This window comes from Thalassophryne amazonica, chromosome 6 (assembly GCF_902500255.1).
Source record: "Thalassophryne amazonica chromosome 6, fThaAma1.1, whole genome shotgun sequence".
In the NCBI taxonomy this organism is placed as follows: domain Eukaryota; kingdom Metazoa; phylum Chordata; class Actinopteri; order Batrachoidiformes; family Batrachoididae; genus Thalassophryne; species Thalassophryne amazonica.
The window spans coordinates 71,490,097-71,511,374 of NC_047108.1; the positions used below are offsets into that span (position 1 = coordinate 71,490,097).

Here is a 21,278-nt window from a genome sequence, read left to right on the forward strand (position 1 = left end):
CCTTTTGGCAAATTCCAGGCAGGCTGCCACATAGGGGTGGCTTCCGTCTGGCCACTCTACCATACAGGCCTGATTGGTGGATTGCTGCAGAAATGGTTGCACTTTGGAAAGTTCTCCTCTCTCCACACAGCAATGCTGGAGCTTTGACAGATTTAACATCGGGTTATAAGGCCCCTCTCCATTGACCGCTGAGTTTAGATGGGCAGCTCTAGGAAGAGTCCTGGTAGATTCCAACTTCCCCATATTTGTACCTTGAGACAATCCGGTCTCGGAGGTCTACAGACAATTCCTTTGAGTTCATGCTTGGTTTGTGCTCTGGCATGGACTGTCAACTGTGAAACCTTATATCTAGACAGGTGTGTGTCTTTCCAAATCATGTCCAATAAACTGAATTTCCCCAGGTGGACTCCAAATAAGCTGCAGAAACATCTAAAGGATGATCAGTAGAAACAGGATGCACTTGAGCTCAATTTTGAGCTTCATGGCAAAGGCTGTGAATACTTGTGTACATGTGATTTCTGAGTTTTTTTATTTTTAATAAATTTGCAAAAATCTAAAAAAAAATTTTTTTCACATAGTCATTATGGGGTATTGTGTATAGAATTTTGAGGAAAAAATGAATTTCGTCTATTTTTGAATAAGGCTGTAACATAAAAAAATGTGGAAAAAGTATTCACAGTAATCACTGTGAATACTTTCTAGATGCACAGTATAAACCTCTTAGCTGTCTCTTTCCCCAAACATGTCCTTCATTCACTCCCCCTGCTCCTTTTTTCTTCCACTCATTTTTAGCAGTGCATGTTTGTGTGAATGCGCAATTGCAAGCAAATGCATTTGTTTATTACTGTATACAGTATGTGTGTGACTATACAGTATGTTGACCATATTTAGCATGTTGATTTGGAGAGGAAATTTGGATGGCTGACGGCTATGGTGTTTGTGTTTTGGTTGTTTGTTCAGACAAACATGTCCACTGATAGTAAAGACAGTAAAAAGCAAGCACAACCTGCAAACGTTACTGTACTTTCTTATGTTGAAACAAAACTCTATAAAAGTGTACTCATTTGCTTACATTATGCAAACATGGCAACCCTGGCCAGAGGTATTCCAACAATGAAATTACAAACAGTTGGGTCCATAGGTATTTGGACAGTAGCAACATTTTTCAGGGACTTTGTCTCTGTGCACCACCACAATGAAGTTGATATCAAACAATCAAAATGTCTTTATAGTGTAGACATTAAAGTTGTAAAAGAATGAAGAAAAATAGTTTTACACACACTTCCTCCATTTTCAGAGGCCATCAATGACTGGACAAACTACAAGCATTATTCTTATTGTTATTTCACGCAAATTGCCTTGGTGGCTTCCCCTCACTCATCTCCTTCTTGCATAATCCCTGTGTTTGAGAGCAGTCTACTCTAGACAGTAAGACAGGAAGCACTACAACACTTGGACTTTCATTGCTTCTGTAAAGATATCGGTATAGTCAAGCACTTCTGTCCAGTTACATCATGGTTCCATAAGGTCTTCCCAGGTGGCTCTTGATCCATGGACATGCACATTACTGCTGAGACAAGCGAATGTCTCCACAAGTTCGACACTTTCAATGCATACAGGTCTACTTCTGAGGACTGGTTCCAGTAAATCAGTGAAAGTCTGGATTATTGTCTTAATCCAGAATAATCACAACCTAGATGCTCAGACTTCTCACTCAGCTTCTCAAGTTCAACAGTCAAGGTATCCATTAATTATGCAAATATCACAGCATCATCTGCAAAGTCACTTCCACTAAACGCTTCCTCATCAACAAAGAGACCTAAGGTGCTGGTTTCCACAACTCTATCCATCACCCAGTTCATACAAGCATTGAACAGTATAGGATCTAGAACACATCCCTGAGGAATGCTCAAAATTACTGGGAAAAGAAATACAGCGATTCTGGCACTCCCCACTCATAGTACCTCTATGTAGACTATTTGTGATATCTAGGAAATTACTAGGCATCCCACAAATTGCGATAGCTGATGTGATCTTAAGATGTGATCTTTTCTTCTCAGAATAAGAATTCAGTTAATTTTTAGTCCAAAGGATTGTAGAATTGCATCTTTACAATATGACACTGTTGAGTAACACCAGGAGCTGCAAAGAGACCCAAATGCAATGAGGCAGGCAATTTGATGAAAAAAGACAACAAATTTATTGAACAATGTATGAATGGTGTGGATAAGGTGAAGCCGGGAGGAGAGGACATTGGAGGACGGGTTGGAGGAGCAGGGAGCCAAGTGAACCAGTGGAGTAGGTGGCGGCTGCAGACGGCAAGAGAGAAGAATGACAATGATAAGCAAAACGGGAGTACAACCCCCCACCAAATAATAATAATTAAAAAAAAACACACGAGAACACACTGAGAATACTTGGAAACACTGAGAGGCCTAGTTACCACTTCCATAGCTGGAAAGATCTAGCGGCATCCTCCTGTTCAGCCCTGGCTTAATTAAGATGCCCCTGATTGATGCAGGTGTGCCGCAGCCACAGGTGTAGGCAATCAACTCCCCCGGCAGGGAAACATAGAAGGGAAGGGGAGACAACGCAGAGTCCAGACCGATTCCCCAGACCACAACATGACAGAGTTATGGTTTGGTTTTCATTGGAAAGCATCTGTCAGTTCTCCCAACCACATGTAGTCACATCTGAGCCAGGGGCCATTATTTTATTATTTGCCTTATTTTGAAGAGATTTACAGTCAGCTGTAGAGGCAGGGTGACTTATGAGGTCTGTTAGAAAACTATCCGACCTTTTTATTTTTTTAAAAAACTATATGGATTTGAATCATGTGCGCTTGCATCAGCCAAGCTTGAACCTTCGTGCGCTTGCGTGAGTCGGTTGCGTCATTCGCCTGTGGGCAGGCTTTGAGTGAGCACTGGTCCACTCCCCTCGTCAGATTTTCATAGTCAGGAAAATGGCTGAGCGATTGGAGCAGCGCTGAATCAAATTTTTCCAGAAACTATGAGAGACAGCCAGGTGGAAACCATTCGGAAGATTCAGACGGCTTTCTGTGAAGATAGTCTGGGCATCACACAGATTAAGGATCATTACAACCGGATTAAAGATGGCCCACAGCAGCACAGGGCGCGCCGTGCTCCGAGCAGCCATTGACAGGCTGAAACGACCAGATCATTTCCAAAGTGAAGGCTGTGTTGATCAGGGACATCGTCTGACTACCAGAGAAATTGTGGAAGAGGTGTACATCAGCACTTTTGTGGCACATTCCACTGTTACAGGAGATTTTGTAATGAAAGACGTGCGGAGGAATTCGCGCATCGGGACGGAGCCGCTCATGGCGCACAACAAAAAGCACGTCCATGTTGGAAGTCTCACAGGACAAGTTGTGACATGCCCAGCTGTTACACAATTTCTTGGATACTCACTCGACTGAAAAGCTACCGAAAGCCGTCTGAATCTTCCGAATGGTTTCCAACACGGACGTGCTTTTTGTTGTGCGCCATTAGCGGCTCCGTCCCAACGCGCAAATTCCTCCGCATGTCTTTCATTACAAAATCTCCTGTAACAGTGGAATGTGCCGCAAAAGTGCTGATGTACACCTCTTCCACAATTTCTCTGGTAGTCAGACGACCTCCCGGATCAACACAGCCTTCACTTTGGAAATGATCTGGTTGTTTCAGCATGTCGATGGTTGCCCAGAGCGCAGCGCACCCTGCGCCGCTGTGGGCCGTCTTTAATCAGGTTGTAATAATCCTTAATCTGTGTGACGCCCAGAGTATCTTCACCGAAAGCCGTCTGAATCTTCCGAATGGTTTCCACCTGGCTGTCTCTCACAGTTTCTGGAAAAATTTGATTCAGCGCTGCTCCAATCGCTCAGCCATTTTCCTGACAATGAAAATCCGATGAGGGGGGTGGACCAGTGCTCACTCAAAGCCTGCCCACAGGTGAATGACGCAACCAACAGGCTTGAAAAAACTCACGCATGTGCACGAAGGTTCAAGCTTGGCTGATACAAGCACACGATTCAAATCCATATAGTTTTTTAAAAAAATAAAAAGGTCGGATAGTTTTCTATCAGACCTCGTAGTGCTTAGCACTGTTGCCTCACAGCAAGAAGATTGTGGGATCACTTCCTGCCTGGTTCTTTCTTTGTGAAGTTTGTGTGGGTTTGTGTGAGTGCTCTGGCTTCCTCCCACTTCCATAGACAAGCAGGTTAGGTGAACTGGTGAGTCTAAACTACCAGTTGGTGTTAGTGTTTGTGTGAATGTGTTGGTCTGTCTATATGTGGTCTTGTGACAGATTGCCGTCTTGTCCAGGGTGTACCCTGCCTCTCGCCCTATAATTTCTGGGATAGGCTGCGACTACTTGAGCTTTGATCAGGTATTGAAAAGGAATGAATGAATACACTATAACACAACTGCTGATTTTACTTCTCTTTAAGCAGCACACAGAGAATATTGAGCAGCTGTCCAACACTGCTTCTGACTTCACAGGGCTTCATGCTTCAGTATTTCAAACTTTCACATGACGGCCATTAAATATTTGATTTACTGGTCTTCTAGTAGATGGAACAGTTCTTGAGGTTGTGCTTCCAGAGGTCCTTGTAGTGTTTCTTCTGCCCTCCTCTGAACCATTTTCCTTCACTCACCTGGGAATAGAGGAACTGCTTGGACCTGCCTGAATCTGCTTTGGAAATTGGCTGTTATCCATCCCATCGACATGACCTACACACCAAAGTTGGTTCTTGCTGATAACACACTCAGTGCTTTGGAGTTTGTCTTCAGCCAGGATGCTGATGTTGGTTACGGGAGTCTTCCCACCTGATGTGGAGGATACTCCTCAGGTAATGTTGGTGGAATTGCTTGAATGTCTTCAGATGGTGGTGGTGGTAGGTGGTCCAGGTCTCAGATCTATACAGAAGGGTTGGCATAATGACTGCTTTGTAGGCAAGGATTTTCATCTCCTGTCAAAGGTCTCTGTTCTGTGCATTTCAGTCGGTGTTGGATCTTGTCATTGATGTCTGTGTTTGATGACACATGGCTGCCCAGATATGGAAAGCGGATCATGTTCTCCAGGACCTATCCATGTAATTTCACAGCAGGGAGCTTTCAATTGACCATGTTGGGTGAAGGCTAGTACAGGATCTGTGTCTTCTTCAAATTGATGTGAAGACAAAGCTTTGTCAAAGATTTCAAAGGATGACAAAGGATGATACTCTGCTGTCGGCATACTGGAAGTCCAGGAGTCCAGGATGTCCAACAGTCATTTACACCATTCATTGCCTTGGTGGACAGGACATCTTTCTGGTCGCGCTTTTCGGCAATGATATAGTCAAGCAGGTGCCAATGTTTCAAGTGAGGGAGTTGCCGGGAGACTCTGAACTTTTCCTTTTGATTGAAGATTATGTTGGTGATGATGAGATTGTGTTCAGCACACTTTGTGAGAAGCGGGGTAATGGTGACATTGTACTTACTTACTCCATTTCTCCCAATTTTTCTGTTCCAGAGTTGGTAGCCCTTTTTGACCAGAGAATTGAAGTCGCAGAGGTGAATGATCTTGTCAGATGCTGGGATCTCAGATAGAATGTTGCCCAACTTGGCAAAGAAGGTTTCCTTTTCTTCATGGTTGGCATCAAGTGTTGTTGCATATGCACTGATGATGGTGGCATGGCGATTGCTCGCAAGTTGGAGACTGAGTATCATAAGTCATTCACTGGCACCCACTGGAACGTCAGTCAGTTTTGGAAGGAGAGAGTTCTTGTGTTGTATGGCTGGGGGGGCCTGGCTGCCGGTTTGTTTGCCTTTTGTGTTTCCTCCCAGGTGGCATGCATTTGGGACTGAGTGGCTGTGTTGCTGAGGCTGTTAGGACTTCACCCTGATCACCTGCGACTCGTCAGGACTCACAGCTGAGGTGCATCTGGAGGGATTGGAGTATGTTGGCATTTAAGACTGAAGTGCACAGTGTGCATTTGCCAGAGACTCGACCTTGTGACCAGACGGGTGAGATCGTCGTCTTGGGAGCCATCTCATCAGCAGCGGACGCTGAGAATGTCCAGGTTTGATGCACGGTCTGTGAAAGAGGAGAGGGTGAGGTCTCACGCTCGTCAGCACACTTCCTGAGGTACGTTGGATTTTGTGACTAACAGTTATACAGTCAGTAAATGTGGTGTCCCTCACACCTTATTGTATTGAGCTGTATGTTAGTCATGTATCAGCTTCCACTGCGGTGGTGATTTGTGAACTGGATGTTCCATGCCTGCAGGTTGGAAGCTGATCAGTAATCAAGCCAGGAAGTGTTTGCTGTTTGTACACCTTTAAGTGTTCTGTGTGTAGAGTGTGGACTCACATAATGGTTCCTTCTTTCACAGACTCGGTTGTTGCGGCCACCTGGGGGGTGTCGGCGGGGTCCTTGGGTCCGAAACAGCTTCTGGCTCCGGACCGTTAGCGCTGCTGGGAGCGCACCACGCCAGACCGCACCTTTTATTATTATTATGATCACTGTTATGTATTAAATTCAGTTAGCCTTTGTACCGTGCTCTGCTTATTTCATACTGGGTCCTTCAAACGCTGGTCGGTTCTCCGAGCTGCGTCCGACACATAACATCTTGATGGTGAAGCCCACCCCATAAATTCATTGTTTCTCCTCAGGAAGCCCTTTCCAGAAGAAAGTGTAGTACCCTTGCTCCTCCCATAGCTGGCCTTCACCTGCTCTTCTTGTTTCACTCAAGGCAACATTGTTGAGGTCAAGATTTTGGGGTTCATGAGAAATGAGAGCTTTTCATCTTTCCGGTCAGACTGAGTTTTTGTTGTCCATCAAGGTTCGTATGTTCCGTGTACCAAATTTCACCACTTATGTTTTTTTATTTTCTATCACATAGCTGGTGACAGGCGAAACAGACTATGTTTTGGTCACCTTTTCTAGCCCCCTTCCTATTAATGGTGAGCAAAGTGGATCCTAATTTTTAGGTGGCAAGTGGCAGAGGCAGCTGCAGAAAAACCCTATAACTTCTTCCAAGGGTCTGACGAACCTGAGTGTCTTTCTTATAGACACGTAGAAACAAAACATGAATATTAAGCCTTGTAAACAATGAGACCGGAAATTCAGCTGACTGGAAAAAAAAAACAAAAACGGATATTGATGAAGCAATGAATTCTGGGTCCATTTTTCCTGTATGCTGGTAGGGAGAATTGTTTTAAATTCTGTTTAAATTTTAGCAGTAATAATGAAGTATCAAACATGAAAGTGAAAATTGGATTTTAGTTTTTGTTCTTGTGCTGTCATGTGCCCACAAAAGAAAATTCAATCACATTTTATTTTAATATTAGCAATCCTGGACTTCCACATTTGCTGCTGTCTCTCTCAAACAGGAGCAGTTTATAATGTCACTTAGTTTTATTACCTTGTTGTACTTAATTTAAAAGCCAAATAACATATCAACTGTCCTTGATTCCACCTGAGGCCCAGAATATGTTAAGGCACCATCAGTCCCCTTTTTTGATTATTGGTTTTCTTTATGTACCTGCTGTGAGTAATGACCAGACTTTTAATGGGGTCTTACCAGTGTCCTGCTATTAATTAAAGCTTGATTGGAAGAATAAATTAATCTAGCTGTGGTCTGCCCGATCAATAACCCATATGAGGGCTCCATTAACCACCAAGGGCTGAACACTGTGTGTGCTGAAGGCGTTACTGGAGTCAAATGGGCCTCTTAGATTGCTAGTGATTTTCACCTCTATTAATCACAACAGCCTCATCAAGTCATATATTTGAGTATGTGTGCATGTGTGTGTGTGTCGGTGGACATGTTCCATGCAGTAGTTTAGCAATTGTTTTTATCTTCAATCCAGTGTTGAATTGATTTTGCGAAGCGTCAAAAGTAATTCGCATGTGAAGTCTGCAGAACATATTTTTCATTTGAATACGTGAAAACTTCTACTGTGAGCCAAAAGCAAGTGGCATTTGCTATTTTCTGTTCAATCATGTATCATCAATAATCACCAGTGTAAATTCATATTCCAGTCAGTTTGATGTTCAGGAAGAACGTCATTTTATAATTCATACAGCAGGTGGCTCTGCGGCATAGGAGTTGGATCATCAACCTATATATCAGGGTTCAAGTCCAGGTGTGTGCTTCAGCTTACCCGTCTATGACTTTAAACAATAAAATTAATTTGCATTGTGGATTTCATCCAAGTCATGCCTTGGTATTTGGGGATAATCACCTGTGGATCTAAGGGCCAGTATAGGATGATGATTCTTCTTCTCCTGCTTATTTGTTCTTAAGATACTATCTTGCTATCATACATACATCTATGTAAACAAATAAACCTTTTCAACAATGACCTTCTATGGTTTACCTACCTTATGGAGGGTGCTAATGAGTTTCTTATGGACAGTTGCCAATTCAGCAGTCTTCCCCATGATTATGTGTACTGAACCAGACTGAGAGATACATGGTTATAATTCACATAAATAGTGAATTAATCAAACCTCAAAAGAAATATTGAAAAAAAATTGACATTTTTTTCAACAAAATATTATTTTTTTGTGGAGCAACAGGCCATAAATGTCAACATTTAAATAATAACAATAAAATGCTTGAAACGTGTTATTTTATATGTAATGAATGTGGAATATGTAGAATTTTCATTTCCTGAAATACAGTGAATCCAGTAAGTATTCACAGTGCTTCACCTTTCCTGCATTTTATGTTATAGGCTTATTCCAAAATGGATGACATTCATTTTTTTCCCCCTCAAAATTCTACACAGCATACCCCATAATGACAATGTGAAAAAGATATTTTGGAGATTTCTGCAAATTCATATCCCCCCCCCCCCCCCCCCCCCAAAAAAAAAAAAGAAATCACATGTATTTAAGTATTACACAGCCTTTGCCATGAAGCTTAAAATTGAGCTCAGGCGCATCCTGTTCACCTGGGGTAGATTCAGGTGATTGGACATAATTTGGAAAGACACACACTTGTCTACATGTAAGGTCCCACAGTTGACAGTGCATGTAAGAGCACAAACCAAGCATGAAGTCTTGAGAATTGTCTCTAGACCTCAGAGACAGGATTGTCTGTAGGCATAAATCTAGGAACGGGTACAGAAACATTTCTGCTGCTTTGACTGTCCCAATGAGCACAGTGGACTCCATCATCTGTAAATGGAAGACATCCAGATCCACCAGGACTCTTCTTCTTCTAGAGTTGGCCACACATGCAAACTGAGCGATCGGGGAGAAAGACCTTAGTCAGGGAGGTGATCAAGAACCCAAAGGTAACTCTGTCAGAGCTCCAGCATTCATCTGTGGAGAAAGGAGAACATTCCAGAAGGACAACCATCTCTGCAGCAATCCACCAATCAGGCTTGTATGGCAGAGTGGCCAGTTGGAAGTCACTCCTGAGTAAAAGGCACATGGCAGCCCGCTTGGAGTTTGTCAAAATGCACCTGAAGGACTCTCAGAACATTTGAGAAACAAAATTCTGTGGTCTCATGAGACAAAGATTGAACTCTTTGGCGTGAATGCCAGGCATCATGTTTGGAGGAAACCAGGCACCATCACGACAGGGAAGAATGGTGGTGGCAGCATCATGCTGTTGGGCCAGTGGCAGGAAGGGAAAGATGAATACAGGAATGTACAGAGACATCCTGGATGAAAACCTGCTCCACAGTGCTCTTGTCCTCAGACTGGGATGATGGTTTATCTTTCAGCAGGACAATGACCATAAGCACACAGCCAACATATCAAAGGAGTGGCTTCAGGAAAACTCTGTGAATGTCCTTGAGTGGCCCAGCCAGAGTCCCGACCTGAATCCGATTGAACATTTCTGGAGAGATCTGAAAATGGCTGTGCACTGACGCACAACATCCAACCTGATGGAGCTTGAGAGGTGATGCAAATTGGAATGGGTAAATTGTCCAAAGATAGGTGCACCAGGGTTGTGGCATCATATTCAAGAAGACTTGAGGCTGTAATTGCTGCTAAAGGTGCATCACAAAAGTATTGAGCAAAGGGTGTGAATACTTATGTATATGTGATTTCTTCGATTTTTATTTTTAAACAACAATTTACAAAAATAAAAAAAAACATTTTTCATGTTGTCATTATGGGGTGTTGTGGGTAAAATTTTGAGGGAAAAATGAATTTATTCCATTTTGGAATAAGACTGTAACATAACAAAATGTGGAAAAAATGAAGCACTGTGATACTTTCTGAATGCACTCTACATGATAAAACATTGAATTTTTCAAATTTAACATTCAAAATTCAATTGAGATGCATCTGTTTTGGACATCAGGAAGCAATGCAGCCGTAACTGTGTGGATGGCAAGCAGTAACAAACCTTCCTGACCAGAAATGCATGATCAAGACATATTTTTTAAAATCAGATTACAACCCCAATTCCAATGAAGTTGGGATGTTGTGTAAAATGTAAATAAAAACAGAATACAATGATTTGCAAATCATCCTCAACCTCTATTCAATTGAATACACCACAAAGACAAGATATTTAATGTTCAAACTGATAAACTTTATTGTTTTTGTGCAAATATTTGCTTATTTTGAAATGATGCCTGCAACACGTTTCAAAAAAGTTGGGACAGGGCAACAAAAGACTGGGAAAGTTGCTGAATGCTCAAAGAACACCTAACTGGAAACAGGTGTCATGATTGGGTATAAAAGGAGCATCCCCAAAAGGCTCAGCTGTTCACAAGCAAAGATGGGATGAGGATCACTACTTTGTGAACAACTGCGTGACAAAATAGTCCAACATGTTAAGAACAATGTTTCTCAACTTTCAATTGCAAGGAATTTAGGGATTCCATCATCTACAGTCCATAGAAGATTCAGAGAATCTGGAGAACTTTCTACACGTAAGCGGCAAGGTCGTAAACAAACATTGAATGCCCGTGACCTTTGATCCCTCAGGCGGCACTGCATTAAAAACCAACATCATTGTGTAAAGGATCTTACCGCGTGGGCTCAGGAACACTTCAGAAAACCACTGTCACTTAACATCGCGTTCTCTGGGCCCGAGCTCATTTGAAATGGACAGATACAAAGTGGAAAAGTGTGCTGATGCGTCCACATTTCAAATTGTTTTTGGAAATCATGGACGTCGTGTCCTCCGGACAAAAGAGGAAAAAGACCATCCAGATTGTTACCAGTGCAAAGTTCAAAAGCCAGCATCTGTGGTGGTATGGGGGGTGTGTCAGTGCCCATGGCATGGGCAACTTACACATCTGTGATGGCACCATCAATGCTGAAAGGTACATCCAGGTTTTGGAGGAACACATGCTGCCATCCAAGCAACGTCTTTTTTAGGGACGTCCCTGCTTATTTCAGCAAGACAATGCCAAGCCACATTCTGCACGTGTTACAACATCGTGGCTTTGTAGTAAAAGAGTGCGGGTACTAGACTAGCCTGCCTGCAGTCCAGACCTGTCGCCCATTGAAATGGTGTGCAGTACTATGAAGCGCAAAGTATGACAATGGAGTTCCCGGACTGTTGAACAACTGAAGTCGTACATCAAGCAAGAATAGGAAAGAATTCCACCTACTTCAACAATTAATGTCCACAATTCCCAAATGCTTATTGAGTGTTGTTAGAAGGAAAGGTGATGTAGCATGCTGGGAATGACACAGTGACAGCCAGTCAGAGTAGAGACGCCCCGTGATGTCACTGGCTGGTCTGTCTCTGGTTTGCAAGTCAACATGGCTGAATCCGCTGCATTTCTGGGTAAATCTAACATGTTTCTCATATATTTTGTAAAAGCTAGTAAGAAATACACACTTCTAAAACCCAAAATGGTGTTTTTGTAAGGTGATAACCCTTCTGGAGTGATTTACAAGACATCTCGCGGATGTAAATGTGCACTTGCATCACACAGTCAAAAGAAAGTTCCGCTCTTTTCAAAAGCTCATGTATGTGCACACATATGCCCTCCTGCAGATGCAAAAAAATAAAAAGTAAATAAAATATTGATTATAATTGATTAAGTTTATTCTGTAACATCAATATAAACATACAGAGGTGACTATATCAATGATACACTGACAACACAAAAAAGCATAAATGCTTATTTCCATTGTGCTGTCTCATCAGCATCTTGATGTGTCACACCTGTGAGGTGGAATGGATTATCTCACCAAGGAGAAGTGCTCACCAACACAGATTTAGGCAGATTTGTGAACAATATTTGAGAGAAATAGATCTTTTGTGTAGATAGAAAATGTTTTAGATCTTTGAGTTCAGATCATGAAAAATAGGAGCAAAAACAAAAGTATTGCGTTTATGTTTTTGTTCAGTGTATTAAGTCTGTTTATGAAAAATGGTGAGTGTGACATGACCTTCCTTGTTTCAACTGGTAACACCTGAATTAATTTTAATTCCCTTTTAATTAACTTTCAAAAAAACTTAAAGTTCTTTGAAATTAAGTTAATAAGTTAGATTAACACATTAATACATCTCTTAATCTAACTTATTACTACTTATTATAACTCATTATTAACTTATTCAGAGAGCTTAATTCATTTTACCATTTGACACAATTCATTTGTGTGCACAGCACTTCATTTTTTCCCCCACATTTTGTTATGTCACAGCCTCAAAATTGTACTTACAACACCCCATAATGACAACATGAAAAAAGTTTTTTTTTTTTAAATTTTAGCAAATTTATTCAAAATAAAAAAACTAATAAATCACATGTACAGGGGAACCTCGGTTTTAGAATGGTTCACTTGATGAACGGAATATGATGAATTATGTTCATGAGCGGGTTTGCTCATGAACATATTTTTGAAAGAAAAATGCATCATTTTCAAACAAAGTCTTGGTTCACAAACACCTCTGCCACAGTCGGTGGCCGTAATGCACAGTTTTTGTGTTGCAATCTGCCAGTAAACACGAAAAAAGAAGAAGCAGCAAAAAAGTTCACCTTTATATTGCACCGCAGTCTCGTTTCAACCCTGTGTGATATCGTGGGATTTGACTACTTATGGGGACCTCCGCTCCCGTTGTGCAATATATACACAGCATAACTTCACATTAAGCTTTTTTATCCCATGGGAACTCTCGATACTCACCCAAGCAGCTCAAGTAAAAGGTATATATAATATAATAAGTAATAAGACATAAGAAGGATAAGACATCACAGGAGAAGATTGTTATCAAACACAAAGGAACCAACTATTTTGTAAGCTACGATGAACGTTGCTAAGGCCGGCTAGATAAGCTAACGTTAGCTGTTAGGTATAACTAATTGTATCCCACTCCTCCCATATTTACTTAAATATAATAATATTAAAAAGGGGGGAACAAGAAAAAGTAAAAAAAAGTAAAAGTAAAAAAAGTAAAGCGTGTAGAAATGTATATGGAGACATAAGTACATATATTTGCAGAATATATAAGTACAAAACCACAGGAATTCACGTGTCGGGACGGAGCCGCATGGCGCAAAGCAACGCCGTGATGAAGCCTCACAGGATATGTTCTGGCATGTCCAGCTAATCCACAATTTCTCGGATAGTCACACCACTGAAAAGCCACCAAAAGCCGTCTGAAAGCCATCTGAAAGCCGTCCTGTGAGACCAACACGGAGGTGGTTTTGTGCCGCGCCATTTGCGGCACGGTGGCGCATTCCTCCGCTCCTCTTTCCATGACAAAAACTCCTGTAACAGTGGAATATGCTGAAAAAGTCTTGATGTCCACGTCTTCTGCCATTTCTGTGGTAGTCAGACGACGTCTCGGATCAACACAGCGTCCAATTTGGAAATGATCTGGTCGTTTAAGCCTGTCGATGCCAGCTCGGAGCGCGGCGCGCTCTCAGCCGCTGTGGGTGGTCTTTAAACCGGCTGTAACACTCCTCAGTCTGTGTGATCCCCATAAAATCGTCCCTGAAAGCCATCTGAAATTAGCGAATGGTGTCCACCTGGCTGTCTCTCACAGTTTCTGGAAAAATTTGATACAGCAAAGCTCCAATTCATTCAGACATTTCCCTGACAATGAAAATCCGACAAGGGGGGTGGACCAGTGCTCACTCAAAGGCTGCCCACAGGCGAATGACGCAACCGACAGGCGTGAAAAAACTCAGGCATGCGCACGAAGGTTCAAGCTTGGCTGATGCAATCACACATGATTCAAATCCATATAGTTTTTGAAAAAAATAAAAAGGTCCATTACTTTTTGGACAGACCTCGTATACTCCAGTGGGCAGGCCTCATTCAAAGGAAGAACAGCTGTGGGTTTGAGCCAGATTTCACATAACCCACTCATGTGCAAGTGATGATCCATAATTAGATTGTTAATCAATAGGGATTTTGACAACAGTGACCTGATGTTAATGAGACCCAAACTGACATCTTTCAACAGGCCTTAGTAGCTTAAAATCCACTCCACATTTTCCATCCAGCATCTGGAGAGTGTCAGAAACCGGTGTCGTCACATAAGGACTAAAAGTCCCAGAAGCTGCAGTGCTCTGATGACATGAGTACCGAGTGCCAATGCGCTCAGCTGACCAGATGACCGACTGGCACAGACAACCTAGTCCGATGGAATACAAACTTTCTCCGGGAGCCTCTGTGGATGCAGAGAGGCCGGTGGAGCAAACCAAGCTGTCTGACAGCGAGAATGTCCCTTGGGACATTATTGTTGTTCAGGCTCTGTAGCTCAGCAGAGTACCTTAGCATCGCGCTAGCCGAGGGAGTGAAGTGCAGCGTCATGCAGTGCAAAAAAGGCACTAAACAATTAAAAATGGTTAAAAATGCACACTGAAGCACCAAGAACTACGTCAAGTACATACCCAAAGAAAAAAAAATTACACTCAAGCCACTAAAAACCAAGTTACAAAAGAGAAAACTGCAGAAAAACCAGAGAAGCTGCAAACACACAACGCCAGCAATGTCTGTGGATTGTTTGTGTGGTTTTATGAGACAAAGAGTTCAATCTTTGTCTCATAAGACCAGAGAATTTTGTTTGTCATGGTCTGAGAGTTCTTCAGGTGTATTTTGACAAACTCCAGGTGGGCTGCTATGCAAGGTTGAGTAGGATTACTTTGAACGAATACATGTGGATTACACGTATGTATGTACATAGATTTGGATTACTTGTAATCTGATTACTTTTTGATTACATTTCAAAGTAATCCTACCCAACCCTGCTGCTATGTGTGTTTTACTGAGGAGTGGCTTCCATCTGGTGACTCTACCAAACAGGCCTGATAGGTGGATTGCTACAAATAAATACACAAGCATTCAGAAACACTTGTCTACATGTAATTGACATTTTTTTTTTATGGATGCTTGAACCCATTAAAGTCAGGAAGAAACAAAATAATAAACTGCAAACAAACACCAATAAGTTCTTGTGATTGCATTAGTTCATATGAACTGTTGCATTGCTTGTTTGTGGGCAATTTTCTAATTATTTTGTTTCCCTGTATTGCTATAGCAAAGGAATAACTATCATTCATTTGTTATTGAAGATGCTTTCTAATAGTTTAAAAAGCTGATAAACTGATCCCTGCCTCGATTTCATTCCAGGTTTTTAAATATGCTTCGCATTTATTCACAATGCACATAGTGGAGTCACTCTCTCCATTCTTCTTTGCCCTGAACTGAATTTCATCTCACAATAAAGAAACCAATAAACCAAAGTCGGTTGCGGGCCATGCATAAATGAATTTCTTACATTAAAGATGTCAAAAAACTATTCTCTTTTATGGTTTCCCATTCTGCCTCCCATTTTACCCTGGATTTGTGTGTGCATGGCACACAAAAGTGTGCCTGTGTGTACAACTATGCTATTGTGTGACATTCTGCGGTTTAATGGAAAACATTGCTCGCTTTCCCATATCTCATTATTTGATAGACCAGATGAGAAATAGATTTATGATTCTGATTAATAATGTTAGTCAGAGTTCATTGTTTCCGCCAGTCAGCCGAACAACTTCATATCAGTCCCACTAATGCGTCTGAAACAGCGGTGCTGTGTGTTTAATAATATCGCTGTTAGAAAAGCCATTCGTTCTCATTTGAGCAGCAAGTCTCATTTGGGTGAATGGAGTAGCTCTCCACCTCACCAATCCTGTTGAAACTATGGGGAATAGCAGGCAAATGAAGGATGGAAAGAACAATAATTCCACAGTCTCACTGTGCATGTCTGTAAGAGGCAGTGCTGCAATAAACTAATAAAATACTGTTTATTGAGAAAATATGTTGAAGACATTACACAAAGGACATTAAAACAAATGTTACTCACCCTGTGAATAGTTCATCATTGTGCAGATTATTTATTTCAGTCAGCCACCTGTTTTAGGGCCCCTTCACACATAGTACAAATAAGTACAACTGAGGGCGACTCAAGGTGGAACAGCATGTACGAGCAAACCACGAAAACATCGAGCCGACAGACAGGCGTGAACAATGCCGCTGCAACGGTTTGTGCACACGGAAACACAGTGCAAGCAGCTGGGTGATGTAGTTACAAGTCTCGCAGTGAAAAAAACAAAATACATGCCACCCATGGGAGTCAAACCTGCACTTTCCAAAAGCTCTGATTGCCAGCCAGAAACCTTACCACTGAGCTACCATCGCTGTCCCGTAAAAGGTGTGGGAAATGCCTGATATCAAGAAGGACATAGACACATTAAAAAAAAAATTAAACCACACACTATATAAAAACACATTTTTTTGAATCTTTCTTATCAAGCCCACAAGACAAGCGTGTCTTGTGGATGGCGCGCCACAGGACAGACATCGCGTCATGTGGAACAGAACTCACGTGGGTGACATGACAATCAGATCGCCTGCTGCATCTTATGATGTGATGGTCCAGATTGCCTGGGGTAGCCTGTCAATGTGCATGGCGTGCACACGCTCACTGCAGCCCATTGCAACAGCAAAATATGTTTTTATGTATGTCCACGTGATAACAGCAAGCAGACACAGGCGCATCACAATGGACAGTTGTTAGTGCATGTCCCTCCAACCACAGCACATGTTCCCCAGCTGTGACATCCAGAACCACAGATCTCCACAGCTGCTCCTGTCGGTGGACACACCCCCTGTCAGTTCTACGCACACACCAGCATGTCACTGTGTCTGTTTGCAAAGCCACACTTGTGGGGGCACTTAGACAAATTTCACATCCAGCTCGACAGTAATCGTCTGCTGACTGTTGTGTTAACAGTGTGAATGGCCACATATTTTCTAAGTGCCAAGCGAGTGGTGTTAGATGTTCATGTGTGTCACCTGGAATGTGGCCAACACCTGCTGCAATAGGGTTCGATGGGCTGTCACAGCGCACACTCTGTCTTCGTCTTTCAGCCACTGGTGTTCGCAAATAGTTGAAGCAACAGGTGTATGAGGCTTTAGAGGCAGCTACAATTTTACATGTATTGCATACGATTCCTGCTTCATGCGCACTTCATGCGTAATTCGACCAAATTTGCACTATGTGTGAAGGGGCCCTTAGAAATTCTTGCATAGTGACAGGGGCATTTTCTGATCTTTTCCACTGGATTTTAAAACTATGAAACTGTTAAAGTAAATGGTAAATTGACTGCATTTATATAGTGCTTTAACATCTGCATCAGATGCTGAAAGCGCTTTACAAATAATGCTTCACATTCACCCCGATGTGAGGGTGCTGCCATACAGGCGCTCACTACACACCAAGAGCAACTAGGGATTAAGGACCTTGCCCAAGGGCCCTTAGTGATTTTCTGGTCAGGCTGGGATTAAACCGAGGATCCTCTAGTCTCAAGCCCAATGCTTTAACCTCTAGACCGTCACCTCCCCTAAAGGTGTTTAAAAGATCATTTATGTTCTCTGGTGAGTATTTGAATTACAAAGAGGTGCATAGAGACATATGTGCGATTATGATACCATATTTTCATAGTCATTTTTGAACAACAACACTTGTAGAGAAGCACTTTCCTGAAGTAACTGTGTTTTATTAATTTTTTTCTTCCAAAAAATATATTTTCTTAATTTCCAACAACAATCCTTCAGGGATTTCAGAAGTACTGATGATGCCATTCTTACATGTTCAGTCTGCAAAAATGGAAGAGGCTGAAACTGTCGTGTTGAGTTGTCATTGTGGAGATAATTATACACAATGTCACATGGTAGATGGAAAGCAAATGTAATGAAATCACAAACTAGGTAGCAGCCTAATATCACTTGATGAACAGGGGATTATTCAAATTATTTATTTACTTACAAAAGCGATAAGAAAGTACGTTTAATGTTGGTCCTCAGTGGTGCCAGTACTTATCCACGGATACCGTAGTGTGAAGCAGATGAGAGTCTATAGCCTTTTTTGGATGGCACTACTTAACATGAAGTGGGGTAAAGTAATTATCTGCAGGGTTCCTCAATGATTTTCATCCAGTCTGAATGCACTGTTTCAGTCATTTTACGCACTGTGCGTTTCAGAATCAGTAACAATTCCAGTGGCAATTACTTTTTTAAAAATAAAATGACCTGTATAAATTACCTAAAGTTATACTAATTCCCATGTAAACACAAATGTCAAGCATATCCTGTGAAAAAAGAGTTTTCTGCCATTTATCTCAAGCACAGAGGTGCTTAAAGAGGTATTTTGAATCGACAGCAGAGATTTTACATTCATGCATGAGTTTAATTTACATAGAATTTCTGTATCAATCTTTTTACACCTCTGTCATCGTCTCCTTCTGGCTCAGAAGATAATGGACTATGCCAGCAATGCCATTTTGTTGTTAAACAGCATTGGCTGTGGCTGAACAGTCCGATTCTGAGTGGCAGTCTCTGTCACAGTGCCTGCACGGGAAGGCACTTGGTTGTGAAGAGGCATTCCTTTCTATTTTGCCACAGTTGTTCTCTCTTCTCATCCACTCTCTCTGTATGCCCTTCTTGATGGTGGAAAGCATTTGCTGCGATTGTCTACACTGGCCTCCATGTACTTGGGCCAGTCTTGGCGACCTTCATGTCCCACTTGCAAACATCCTTGTTCCCAGCGTTGGACAACCAGCCGGTCTGGAGCCTGATGTGAGTTTGCCGTACAGGACGTCTTTTGAAAGGCGTCTGTCCTCCAAGAGGTGAACATGGCTGAGCCATCTTAGGCATTTGCTGGGACAGGAGTGCAAGCATGCTTGGAATGTTTGCCTGTCAAAATGTTTGCCAGCATTGAAATTAGCACCGTGATCCAAGCTAACTACAGCTGGTGTCATTAGCATTCAAAGCTCCTCTGTCCTTAATCTGTGATGTGTAATGATGCCAAAAAAGTCTTAGTGACATCTTTCCTGCATTTCCACGGTTATACCCCGGGCACTATATGTATCAATTTACCTTTGTATCCCCTTACTGATAACTGGTGCTTCAAGAATCCTACTTACGCTGTGCTGCCTTTGCTATTTTCAGTAACATATTTGTGGATTCAGCATTAAACCTCTTAAAACAGATAAACACAGTGTGTGTTTTGTTACAGTTAGATAATAGTGTAGCCACTTCCATTTTGGAACTATGTAGTTCTCACAGCTGCTCCATTTCAGACATTTCTATTCTTCGTCAGCCTGTTGCATCTATAATAACAAAAAATGAAATTCCCCAGGGCACAAAGGAGGTCATCTTGATGTAAGAAATGCAGGCTTTTACAACATCAACACTGCTTGTGTGGGAGACTAGGTGCAAATCTCAGAACTCTTGTAGTTTATTTTATCTACTTTGTAGGGAATGCCGACTCAAAAGCAGCATGAAATAGCAGATAAAGTGTGGGGTCAAAGGTTTGATATGTCCTCTCACTGATGCATCCACATAAACCTTGCACAGAGGGAGATTAAGGAACAAAAGCAGCAACTTCTTCACCCCAATGAATAGAGTTCCAGCCTTCAGCAACTTGCTGATGTGGAGGTGAATTGTAGCTTCTTGGCTCATCTCAATATTAGAATTATGATGAAAGTAAAGCTATTTGATTGCAGGTTTCTAGGGTGTAATCTGAAAAGATGTGTAATTTGAATGCATCAACGCTGAAAAGGGGACAAAATTTAATAATGAAAACTTAATACTTTACATTTAATGTTGAACATTGTGTCTTTCCTTGCAGAGACAGTGTTACCAGTCAAATTTTTCTTGTTGAGGTCACACGCTTTGGGACACTGTGAGCCTGTGAACAGGGGAGCACGCTAACAATAAATGAATGTGGCAGCAAAGGAGCTAATCGGCCAAACAGTGCTGGTCACAATGGGACGCCAGCAACCCTTAATCATGTGGCTGCAGCAAATTAATTACTACAATCATCTACCTACAGCAAATTAATTATCACAATCAATCACCATAAATTAAACTGGGGCTTAAAATAACCCCATGGTCAACTGGCAATCAGCACCTCTAGCCCACATCCATGCTCGAGCGGGAGCACACATGCAAGCAAACATGCCCACATACGGTGTTAACATATGGATGAACATATATACAGAAAATGCATGGGTATTTGATCATAATTATACTAATTTATATGAAATTTAAAAACAGTGCAGAGCAGATGGGATAGGAGCAGGACTAACAATATATGAACTGGAGATCAATTCCAGGTGGGTGTTCCAAGCTCCAGTCTGTGTCCTTGGACAAGACACTTCATCTGGATTGTCCTAGTCCACTCAGGTATAACTGCGTACTGACCTCAGCTGGGGAAATAAACGATGGACTGATGTCATGTCCAGGGGGAGTCCGGGGGGAGGGGGGGGGGGAGTCAATCTGGACTCTCTGCATTCAGGCTATGGTACAAGCAACTCTGCAGTTAACCTAAAGACCTCTACAGGGCTTACTTCTTGTAAAAACCCTGCTCCCCCAAACACAAACTCATAGGAAAAGTAGAACATGAAACTCAATTAACAGCAAATGTCATCAAGCCAGCCCACTTAATTAGTGCTTCAACAGTCAAGGAAAGAGACAAGGTGTGGGTTTATGATGTAACCAAAACTAATGAATTAATAATTCAGTACTTCACTGCATGTCAACCTAAACAGCTATTATAATCCATCGTCCATACTGGATCACAGACTGACAGCACAGGTTAAAATGTGGCAATGTGGCAAATTGTAAAAATAAATAAATAGGGTGGGGTGGCTGGGGGGGGGGGGCATGAGGGGGTTCCTGCTGGCTGTGTTGGGAGAGTCTTAGGTCGGGGTCTGTGTTGGGGTTGTGCCTGGGCTGCTCCCTCGGCAGTTCGTCGGGCTGCTTAGGAGGCCCTGGTGGGTGCCCTTCTGCTGTGCTGGTTCTCC

The 21,278-nt window shown here is 42.1% G+C and overlaps 1 long non-coding RNA gene across 1 annotated transcript; it reads left to right on the forward strand.

The window, feature by feature from the left end:
• Positions 1-240: 240 nt before the first annotated feature.
• Positions 241-10,353, forward strand: LOC117511657. Its single transcript, XR_004561021.1, has 3 exons — positions 241-401; positions 3,914-3,917; positions 10,344-10,353. It is a non-coding gene; the product is annotated as an uncharacterized LOC117511657 (long non-coding RNA).
• Positions 10,354-21,278: the final 10,925 nt, after the last annotated feature.